At 47.0% G+C, this 12,166-nt stretch overlaps 1 protein-coding gene across 1 annotated transcript in view; it reads right to left on the bottom strand.

Moving 5' to 3' along the window:
• The window catches only part of SPTLC1 (serine palmitoyltransferase long chain base subunit 1), a 324,879-nt gene that overhangs the window by 246,778 nt on the left and 65,935 nt on the right, over positions 1-12,166 (bottom strand). The window lies entirely within an intron of this gene.

The following is a 12,166-nucleotide window of genomic DNA, read 5'->3' as shown; positions in this document are numbered from 1 at the left end:
TCTTGGTGGCGTGTCGCCTGGTCGATAAGATAACATCCGCCACTTCTGGAGGGAGAGAAAAAGAACTCAGATTGCGCTGTTCAATCTCCAGGCATGTAGGTGCAGGCTCAGGAGGTCGGGGTGTAGAACCTACTCCTGCGACTGCGAGAGGAGGTCTGCCCTGTAAGGGAGATGGATCCAAGGGCACAGTGAAAGTTGAAGGTCTGTGTACCACACCCTTCTTGGCCAATCCGGGGCTATTAATATGACTCGGGCCCGGTCTTGGCAAATCTTCCTCAGAACTTGAGGAATTAAGGGTATGGGAGGAAACACGTAATGCAGTCCGTCACTCCAGGTCAGAGGAAACTCATCCAACACCCCGGCATCGGATACTGCAGAACGATGGGCAGTGTGCGTTCTTGTGAGTGGCAAACAGGTCTATCGGAGGTGCCCCCCACAACCAGGAGACGTGAAGATCCATATTCAAATGGAGACGCCACTCGTGGTCGGCCAAAAAAGTGACGATTGAGTCCGTCCGCGCACACATTGAAAACTCCGGCCAGATGGTTTGCTACTATGCAAATCCAATGGTCCTGTGCCTAGGACCAGAGCCACAGAGCCTCTCTGCGGAGAAGGTACGACCCTACTCCTCCATGCTTGTTGATGTACCGCATCACTGTAGTGTTGGCTGTTAAGACTTGTACCAAATGAACACAATTGAACGGGAGGAAGGCCTTGAAAGCCAGACGAATCACCCGCAAATCCAACAGACTGATGTAAAATACCTGTTCTACTGGCGACCAAAGGCCTTTGATCTCCAGGTCCCCCAGATGAGCTCCCCACTCTAGAGTGGAAGCATCCATTGTGATTGTGATCATCGGAGGTGGAAGACAAACTGCCTTCCTTGAGAGAGGTTGCCATCCACAGTCCACCATCACAGATCCACAGCAGCGTTTCTGGAGATCGCTATTGACTCAAGACCCCCCCTGTGTTGAAACTACTGCTTGCGGAGGAATCACTGAAGAGCCTCACATGCCAACGTGCCATGTGTGACCAACAGAATGCAGGAAGCGAACAGACCAAGCAGACCTAGGACCTTGAGGACTGGAACAGCAGCTCCCTTTTGAAACCTTGGAATCATCGCCTGAATGTCCTGAATCCTCTGTGGAGGAGGGTAGGCCCGATTCCATGTTGTGTCCAGTACTGCCCTTATGAACGGGAGGCATTGAGAGGGCTCCAGGTGAGACTTGGGCACGTTTACCATAGAGCCCAAATTGAACAACAATTGGGTTGTTATCTGCAAATGTTGCACCACTAACTGAGGACTCAGACAATCCTCCAAGTAAGGGAATAGAGATATTCCCTCCTTCTGAGGTCCACTGCAACCACTGCCATCACCTTCGTGGAGAACCAAGGTGCGGAAGTAAGACCAAAAGGAAGGACCGCAAACTGGTAGTGCTGCGACCATATCATGAACCAGTGATACTGCCTGTGCGACTTCAGAATAGGGATATGAAAAACATCCTGCAAGTCGATAGACACCATCCAGTTCTCCTTGTTCAACATAAGAATCCCCTATGCTAGGGTCAACATTTTGAACTTTTTTCTGTTTGAGGAACTAATTCAAAATTCTCAGGTCCAAGATAGGCCTCAAATCGACCATCCTCCTTGGGAATCAGGAAATACCTTGAATAAAATCCCTGACCCCCCTTTCCTGCTCCAGAACCAACTCCACTGCACCTTTTAACAAGGGGTGTGCACCTCCTGCTGAAGCAACAGGCAATGCTCTTCTGAGCAAAATGAATGATGGGGGGGGGGGGGGGGGGGGGGAAGGAGAGGAAACACCCAAAATGGAAAGGCATAACCTTTTCGCACTGCGCTCAACATCAAAGAGTCCAATGTTATTAACTCCCACTCATGGAGAAAATGTGAGTCTTCCACCTACGGGTAGGACACGCTGTTGAATGGAGTGAGAACTAGGGCTGCTTCCCTGGCTGGATTCCCCCAGAGGATGAAGGCTGCTGGATTGCTCCCCACATTCTAACTTTCCTACAACCTCTACAGGACCTGTAGAGAGGGTCGGCAGGCTGATGGACGTGGGACTGCTGCCTCCCACCAAAGTATGACCCATGGCCAAACCCTCTGAATCTGCGGAAAAGTCTGAAGGGTGTAGAAGAAGCCTGAAGGCCCAAAGATTTTGCAGTGGCTCTGCTATCCTTGAACCTTTCCAGGGCCGAGCCCACCTTTGCCCCAAACAGTCTTGCACCATCAAATGGGAGGTCGCTCAATGTAGCCTGCACATCAGAGGAAAAACCAGAACCTCTGAGCCAAGCATGCCCCCTAGTCACAATGGAAGTCCCCATGGCTCTAGCAACTGAGTCTGCAGTGTCCAGACCTGACCACCTGCTTAGCTGCCATTTGACTGTCCTGCAACAGTTCACAAAAAATGTTCCTGTACTGCGGCAATTTAGGGACGACCTCCTTCACCGTATCCATTAGGTCATAGATTTATCTCCCTAGTACACAAGTTGCATTCAGTGATTTTAAGGCCATGCTTCCTGAGGAGAAGCATTTCTTTGCCGACTGCTCTATGCGCTTTGACTCCCTATCAGATGGTGTTGTAGGGAATGATCCCGGAGACGATCTTGAAGAACAAGAAGCTTGCACCACCAAGCTTTCTGGTGTTGGGACAACAAATTTTGGATCACTTGGAGCAACTTTGCACCTTCTGGCTACACTCTTAAACCGCAGTACTGTAGTAACTGGTTTCTTTCATATTTCTAATATGGGTCCTGTCAAAGTGTCATTGAAAGGGAGAAGGGGCTCTAAAGAGGAAGCTGATGGATATAGAACCTACATCAGAATATTGTTTTTTAACTGACGCAGGCAGTAGCAAGCCCAAGAACTCTGCCGCCTTCCTAATCACCCCATGGTAGGTAGTTGCTTCTGCCGAGAGTTCACCTCCAGGGAATAAAAGCTCCCACTCATGGGACGTATCCAACCCACTAGCAGTGTCTAATCCCTGGAAATCATCCAAAGGCCCAGGAATTTCTCCTTCTTCCAACAGTAGTTGTTGTTCCTCTAGATACTGCTGCTCTTCCAGAAATCTTAAGCCCTTCCCTCTAGACCTTAGCCTAGACTCCAAACGTGGCACTGATAGAGAATTCATCGACATCGACAGTGCCCTTAAAGGGAGAGGGCAAGACTGGTGGAAGAGGAGGTGCTGAATCCATGCTCCTCGGTAGAGTGTCAAGATATATCCGACGCTGTCATCTGCGCCATCATCTGGGGTGGAGGTGCAGACATCCTCGGCGCCATGCCAGTACCATCGAAAGGTGCTGCTGGTAAAAAAGGGCATAAATGGAGCCTGCTTACACAGCGCCAGCAACCTCAGCGTAAAAGCCAATGGACCCATGGCACCAGCAGGTGCACCGGAGGGGACCATTACCCTATTAAAAATGCTTGGCATTCCAGAACAAAGACTGATCCGCTCAAGAAGCCAGAAAGGCAGGATACTCTTTTTCCCCTAGTGGTGGCTAGGCTACATCTGGCGCAGAGCCAAAACTCCTGACCTTGGGAGGGTGCAGGGGAAAAGTGAGCCGCTGGACTCGCAGGCGACTCAGAGATCTCAATCAAAGTCAGCACTGTAAATGCCTCAGGTGACTGTGGTTGGGGAGTCACAGTGGGACTGACTTCCCAAGTCGTGCGGCGCCATGACCTCAAAGTCGGAGACGCCAACCAATCTCTGGATGAGCGGTGCCTTGACTCATGTCGTCAACGCTGCTTCTTGTGAGAAGTCAATGACCTGTGCGACTAAGTGTCCATCGTCCTCGATCTTCGTCAACCTTTTTTCTTTTTCTTAGCCTTTGATAGAAAGAGCTTTTCCTCCCTCTCTTTTAGAGCCTTTGGGTTCATGCGTTGGCAGGACGAGCAACCTGCCACGTCGTGATCAAAACTCAAACACCAGAGGCAGTTGTTGTGCTGATCCGACAAGACGTATGGCCCCCACACTCGCTACAAGGTTTAAACCCAGATCTCTTCGGTGGAGACATAGTAGCGCTACAAAATAATTCTCTTGATACAGTTGAGATACAACTGAGAGGTAGAAAACCGTTCATGTCAAAGGAGTGGAAAAAAAGAAAACGGACATCAGCATGCCGACGAGGACTTCTTATGGTTCCAATGATGTCAGATGGAGTATCATGCGGAGCCATGTAATTGGGATGTTGTCGTCGACGTGGAGATCTAGGAAAAAAATTCCGTCTGATGCTGGCACATTGGGAGAATTCATAAGGTGAGGAATCCACAGGTAGCTGTATTCATCAGAAATAAACCCCTATTACACTCTCATGCCTTTTGTGAACTTACTGTGGGGTGGCTGCATTGTCCTTTCTCTGTTCCGAGCTTTGTTGGGTCTACACAATCTTTCTGGAGGTTACACATAAAATATTTAAGCGGCCAGGGCCATGAGGAATAAGAGTCTCAAATGACATCCTATCAATCAGGGTCCTTGCTAGTCTCCCACTCCTGGAGCAGGCTGCTGCACAATAGCCCAAACAGCCTACGTGCCGTAACAGCAGAGTGGCAGAGGCAACGGTCAAAGGCTGCTCCCATGGGGTGTGGTCCTGCCATGGAAGGGCTGGATTTTCATGCAAAAACGCTAAAGCAGACTAAGAATTCCTAAGCATGAATGCACCCAGGCAGTATATGCTAGGAGTTGCTGATCAAAGTTTGTGAGGATCTGGTGCCAAAACAAGTATTATTGATAAGAGTACCAATCACAGGGTGCACCATGGCAGCCTAACATGAAGCAATAAGTGACTGTGGCAGTGTGACCTGCATGTACAGAGGTATGGGATCCCTCACACTATTATAGTTCTGTGGCTAACATTACAAGAATAGCCCTATTTGCCCATTTAACCATCTAGATTCCTCATTCGACGTGTTTATGTTGACTATTTCTGTGCGAATTAAAATAAAGTACTTTGTTTTCAATAAAATATAGTAATGGTTGAACATTAGTTATTGTACTTTATTTACATTCAGCTGAGTTCTGAGTCTCTAACCCCACACCATTTAATAGAGAAAGCCTTGAACAACTCTGCTTCAATACCCACGAATGCTAAATGGGTGTATTTGGTTATCAATTAATAGTTCGATAGTAAGTCATTCCCTAGAAGAGAAGGGACAAATGACTACAGATAAGAATTGGAAACCATTATCTCCAACAGGTTGTGTGTCCCATGGACCAGTTCCGACAGAGGGCATTTGACTTATCAGCAAGGATACAATCTTTGGTGGTCTAATCACTGTCACTCCTGTGCCTATGTTGAAAAGAAGGCTACTAATAAGGGGCATCTAGCTTTAATGAGTTATTACTGTAAATGTTATCTTATTACAGTTCCCCTCAACAACGAGGATACACAGCTTGGAGAACTTTAAATGTTGAGGATGTAGTAAATGTTGAGGATGCAGTTAAAATCAACAAAGGAGTGTCACCAAGTGAGATGATGTTGGCTACATACCGGCAACTATAAAAAATGCACCAAAGTCCCGATAGGCCTACTGAGTGGTATCAAGGGGTCAGGCAGCAAAGGTCAGGGTTAGGGTGTCAGACCCACCTGGGAGCCACATGACAAGCAATGGTAACTCTGCCTCAACCATGGGTGCTGAAGTAGTTTGCCTCAGATGTCCCAGGGTCCCTCCTACAAACTGGGTCATGGAAAACCCCTCCAGTACTTGGTTCTTATTGGCAGTGTTGCTGAGCAGTCACAAGCTTCTCCAAACTAGGGTTTTACTTACAAGAAACAAAAATACTGTAATGTGCACTAGAATGAAATAGTACACATAACATATGCAAGGTACAGTTTACTGTCCTGGGTTACTTCTCATTTCCCAAGTTTTTATGGCCTAGATGGTTCTCTCAGGGGGATTAAAGGAATAACCTGAAAATGGTGCAGATGCCTACTGCGCCCTCTATTGTAAGCTGCGCTCACTACCCCTTACTGTTCAATTGCTCAGTTCTTACTTTATTCCGTTGCTCAGTTCTAACTTCTATTGGTGAATCAGCCTGTTCGGGCAGCTACCCGGGTTCATCTTTGCGAGTCTGTTTCTCACCTGAGCAACAAGGTTGCACAATAGCTTAACTTCTTCTAAGCTCTACAGCTTAGTACACACAATTGAGGACTCACTACAGCCCCCACCCAGCGTCAGCGATCTTCATGTCCATTTGTCACAGTTTCCCCACCAAGAACCACTGTAGCTTGCTGAAACACAGTAAGTAGAATGCTCTCTGCATCTGTCCTCTTCTGGAAGCTCCATTAGCTCTGAGGTCATGCTACATCTTGCCCCTATTGAACAGTCACTTCTTCTGTAGGGCGGGTAGGCTCCTTTCCCCCTCTCAGCAGACAGGCTGGCTTCCTACATACAGCTATCTCCAGCAAAGGGAAGACCCAGGTGATCACCTCTAGGAAGTTGGGGGTCACTAACACCAGCTCTGGTTGCACAGTAATCAGAGTATTCTGTGGAGCACACCCTTTCATTGTCAGAGAACTAGGAACAGGAACCATAAGTCGGGCACCAATTTCATACAGTGTCAGCAGACAGAAACTCTATGTTCACTGTCTATTCTTTTAGGACCAATAGGGAGTGATTCTCTTTTTACAAGTTCTTCCCAGGCTGCTCTCTGGACACAGCCATAGAGTACAGTTCTGCTTCTCACAGCAGCACTGTCTCCAGCGTACAGCGCCCACAACAGAGGCACAAAGAGGGGTGAGCTTTCTACATCTGACTGCCATCAGCCAAAGTGAAGGAGTAATTTGAGAAAGAAAAGGCAGGTTCATATCAAAAGGTGTCTCTCTCACCGTGCACAACAGCACCTGTAGTCCAACCCTTCACAAGTACCATCCACCAAATAAAAGTGTTTCAGGGAGCTTAATTAGCAGCCAGTGGCTCAATCAAAGACCTAACTACATTTTTAAAGAAGCTTTACTTTCTTTCCCTTCACTTCATTGTCTAGGTCTCTTCCTTCCAGCTTCAGGAATATCAGTGATATAGTAATGCTGTCTGGGAAAAACATCCAGATCTCCATCCTGTGGAAAGACCAGGACTGGGGTATCCAAAGCTGACCCCACAAGGCTCAATTACTCTTGTTTCCTCACACACTCACTAGATGTACCACAAACACCCACAACGTATACTTGGGATGTTAGTAATAAGAGTTGTGTAAGAGCACAGAAGTGGTTTATTTACAGGAGGGGGCCAGTATGCTTCCACTGTCACAGATGGACTTTTTTGGAGAACCCATTGGTCTGATGTGATAGACATCCAGTGGGGCAGGTGATAACGTAATGGGCACCAGTGAGAGGCAGGATACGCTAAGCGGGCAGACTCTTAGGGTTTGGAGGCTGGGACTGCCAGGGGGGTGGTGGACTGGCCTGACCATAGGCTGCCCAACCCACAGGGTCTGTGGGTAACGGGTCCTAGGCCACGCTGAGGCTGAGAAGCTTGTGTGTCATGGTGGCTTAGAGGACATAGAGGTAGCTATATGCCCATTCTGTGACCACGAAAGGAGCAGAGGGTGAATTGGGGCTGGCGAGGGGCCATGGCTGAAGCCATGCTGTCCTTAAAGCGCTCCAGCACTGAATTTGCCTTGTCTCTAAATAGATGGAAGCCATCAAAGGGCATGTCCAAAAGCGATGCTTGGACATCCCCAGAAAAGCCAGCTGCCATCAGCCAGGTATGGCGCCATAAGGCCACCATCAATAAAACTGCTCTGACCAGCAAGTCATTGGTATACAATCCACATTGGATAGTGAAAGTAGCTGTGTATCGCCTGTCAGCAATAGCCTTGGAAAGTATGGACCAGGCCTCCTATGGGACCATGGGCTTCATCTGCACAACCAAGTTCCACAGAGAATGAAAGTAATGGCCCAATCTGGTTACTTAGGGTGTTGAACCTCTTAGATTTCCATATCCGGTTGTGCAGTACGGAAAGCAACCAGGATTTATATGGGAGGTGGAGGCTTGGACCGCCAAGCTCTCCAGCATAGGGTGTTGTGTGAGGAGGATGGGGTCCCCTGTGGCAGGTCGGTAGATGCGGCAGGCAATTGTCCTGTTCACGGGAGCCCCTGTGCTGGGCTTGGACCAGGTTCCAAGCAGGACATCAGTGAGGGCTTCAATAAATGGGAGAAGCAGTTCTGATGGGGCACACTCCTGGCTGAAGCATCTTAGTCAAGACCTTCATCTTGACTCACACAGAGGGCAGGCTGAGGTCCAGGACCTTGGCCACCCTTCTTATCACCACTGAAAGTGACAGTCCATCCCCCGTAGCCACTGTGGGGAAGAAAGCATGCCAGTATCTGGAGAGGTGTCCAGTCCCCTGGCTTCCACAAAATCCTCACACCAGTCCATGTTTGGGCAAATAGGATCATTTTCTTTAGGGTCCAGTGACACCCCCCCTCCACCCCCCCACTTCACCCCCCCCCCCCCCTCCACCCCCACAAGTCCTCCATGAGTCCAAGCTCAGTGTCAGAGGTGGGGATCAGAAAGGGGATGGCACCACCGGTGGGAGCCTGGAGCATCGACATCAGGACCGGTGCTGGGAAAGGTTGAGGCAGAATGACTGGAGCTGCTGGAGTGGATCCAGTAATGGTAACACACCAGCAGGAGGAAGCAACTCAAATAGGAAGTGCATGGCCTCATAAAACTCTTAAAGTAGAGTGGGGGTCGCTTTGGCTCCCAGAAATTCAGGGAGAAGTGGAGATTGCACAGGCACTGGCTAAACCGAAAAGCCAGGCCTTGACTGATAACACTCCCTCGTCTTGTCGGCTGACTAACAATGTGAAGTCAAAGACCTTTTTCAACTTCCTGCTCTTCTTTTTACGGTGGGCCTCGAGTGACATGACGACTTAGAGTGTGACGAAGATCTTGGGCTCCATGACAGATCCAAGAACCTTCCTCTCAACTGGGATTGAGACCTTTGCGGTGTTGCATGTCAAGCTGCCAGGAGTTTGAGGGACTGCTCCCTCAAAGCCTTCAGATTCATTGCACAACAGTTGCTCCAGGTCTTCAAGCAGTGGTCGCGCTTGAGGCACCAGAAACAAACAAGGTGCATACCTGTTACAAACATTGAGGGGAGGCAGGTGCCACAGGGCTTGAAGTGAGCCTTCCAAGATGACATCCCTACCAACCTGAAGATTGTCTCAAAAAGACTTTGACAGAAGTTGAAACAAAAGTTAATCAAAAAGTGAACAGGGGTAGCTCGCTCTATATCCGCACTGACTGGTGCAGAAAGGAAAAAAAAAAAAACTATCAGCGCCTGTCACTTTGGCACGACAACGCCACTATGCAGAGCCAATCAACGACACCTACGGGCACGCAAGGGTGCTGCTCATGAAAAATTTCCGGATCCAGTCTGACACCTGGGGGTAATATGCAACTAGACGTCTCTATCAGATAGATGTGTTGGTGCTAAAAACTAACACAGGGGTTCTGTGAATGTAGTGGGAAATACAAACAGCCTGACTGCAGACTCAAACAGCACTCACTCAAAACTCGAGTAGTCTTGCAGGACCACTTAGCTTAAATATGGACAATAAATAGTGGTCCATGCGTTACATTCCACAGGTTTAACCCAGACTCCTGTACTGTCTGTGTCAACAGTTAATTGCATCTTCAGTGACTGAGTACTATGAGACGTAGAAAGAACTCTAGGTGGCTTTTGGAGGGGGGAAGTCTTTAACTTCCCTGCCTAAAGCACAGTGTCAAAAAGCAATTGTGTGGAAAAGGGTCTGAACCACAAACTGTAGTATCACATCTCTCCATGGGGGATCTGCTCCATGGGGAACACAGTAGAAGATCACTACTAAAAAATTACAGTTCTGCATGTGCCTCACAGGTCTCATGTCACTAATGCACAGATTTCTTTAGCGTAAGTACCAGCGAACCAACACTGCTCGAGAGGTTGTCCCCACATTAGTAATTATTATGGTGGTGACCGGCAGTTCCCTGTAAGTGAGCACTAAGTCACCTTGCCTCCAGCAAGAATTCCTTCATGAGGCCCTACCCCCAAAAGGCAGGAAAAAAAGCAAGAAAGTCCACAGAGCAGACAGAGGGAAACTTTTGGGTCCTACCACCAGTGTTGGTATTGTGCAGGGCTGTACCAAGTCCCTGGCTCTTTTAGGGCAAGTCGTAGTGCAGCAATAACTGGTCCACTCACGTGACACTCCACTCCTTTGGTGAATCCACTGGTCCAATCTGCAATGCCGGGGTCAAATGGTCCAGTTGTGCTGCCTCAGGATCTGCTCCGCATTCTGATAGACCTTACAAGCGCCATCTTGAATCATCTTTGTGGGTCCCAGGAGCAGAAAAAAAAAAAAACACCTGCAATCCTATGTCGACTACAGTTGAGCGGGTTGCGGCTATGTCAGAAATATCTGCTGCGTTGTCTAGGGTTTCTACGATAGTCGCTCACGTAACTTACTGAGTATAACTAAAGAATAAAACAGGAACTGGGTCCAGGAGCAACAGAACAATGCAGCCTACTCCAATCCTGACTCAGCTCCGCCCCAAAAAACTGTTTCTTAAATCATATTTTTCAAAGAGAAACTCTGCACTGAAATTTGGGACATTCGAGCAAATTAGATGACTTGAAATGAAAGTGCCAACTTATTCTTTAATAAGGATAATGATTCTCTGACCCTGTGTGCGTTTGTATTTTTCCATTTATGATGTAAAAATTAAAATAGTCTTACTTTTCAGTATGGTTGCTTACTGTGTCTTTGTTACATTCCAATTTGATTATTTATTTACAAAAAAGCATGAAACTGTATTTAGATGGGCTTCTCTTGTACAATAATTGTAGAAAAACAAATTGCTTTCAAATAATCACCGCAGTATCCTGCATATGAAATTCAGTGAACTGGAAGCCCATGCAAGTTGAGTGTATGTACCTGGCATGAAAAGATTCCATGCTGGATAACAGAAATACAGTGCACATTGTTTACTGCGAAAGAAAAATAGTTATGGAAGTAAAACGTTGGCAGTTCAAGGATGACATATTATAGGTGGGCAGGGAGTATTTAAACAGTAGGGAGAGCAGAAGACCATCACAAGAGTTATTTATTTTCTACCCATTTTACCAATAGTAATACACTTCCGTGCAATGTAAACTGGAGTGTTTCCTCGAAACCAGAAAATCAAATCGTGTACCGTCAAGTACAGACACCAACCTCATCTAAAATGATACATGTAGATTATACACACACACACACACACACAAAAAAAAAAAAAAAGTTAATGCTCTTTTCAAGATCGGTTCAAGAAAATCTTACTCAGAGATCACGTGATGTTCAATTTTAACTGCATTAGAATGGTTATGTTGATTCCATATTTTACTAGTCGTGAAGAGGTCAAGGGAATAGAAACAGAAACGGCTGTGCCTAGCTTAATCTGACATCTATCTACAAGAACTGGAGTTGGAAACATCAGCAACAACAATGGCCCTATTAGCCTCATAATACATTTTCCTGTACTAAAGACAAGTGATCCATATTTTGTATTTCGGAAAAGCAGGGCCTGGATAGTCTCAGAAACGACATTTGGTTCCAGGCATTAAATGAACCACTGCAAAGGAATGTTGTAACGTCTAGACTCGTCGCAAGAAGCAGTCTGTGGGACAACCCTCTGCCCAAATTTTTGCCTTTGGCTCATGTGATGTGGCAGTAAAATTTAAAAACAAGAATGGAAACAACCACCATATAATGTGTGGGGAAAGGTCGCCCTTCCAAAAAGTACGCAAAGGCATGCAGTGCCCTTGGTTTATACGAATCAAAACGGAGCCTTTACGTCTCTATTTTTAACAAGAAACAATGGAAAATGTCTATATTTGAACAAAAAAGAAACGCAAAACAAACTTTAAAAGTCAGTGTTTCCGAAACATTTCAGCGCACAAAGTGCATAGAATGTTTTGCTAAAAAGAGTCGGCCCGGAGAATGGACATCTTAAGGAAGCAAGAGTGACAATTACTTATGACTATATACTTGTGATACCTTTGTCAGACTCCGTGAGTAAATATGGTACAGTACATAACTGCGCGGCCTTACATATCGGTCACCGTGCTCATCTGATTAAGGAAAAAAAGTTTTAATAGACTCATACAGCATTAAGAACATTAAAATGGACTGCT

Source organism: Pleurodeles waltl, chromosome 1_1 (assembly GCF_031143425.1).
Source record: "Pleurodeles waltl isolate 20211129_DDA chromosome 1_1, aPleWal1.hap1.20221129, whole genome shotgun sequence".
In the NCBI taxonomy this organism is placed as follows: Eukaryota; Metazoa; Chordata; class Amphibia; order Caudata; family Salamandridae; genus Pleurodeles; species Pleurodeles waltl.
The sequence above is the reverse complement of the archived record's forward strand: the minus strand, read 5'-3'. Positions and strand labels throughout refer to the sequence as shown.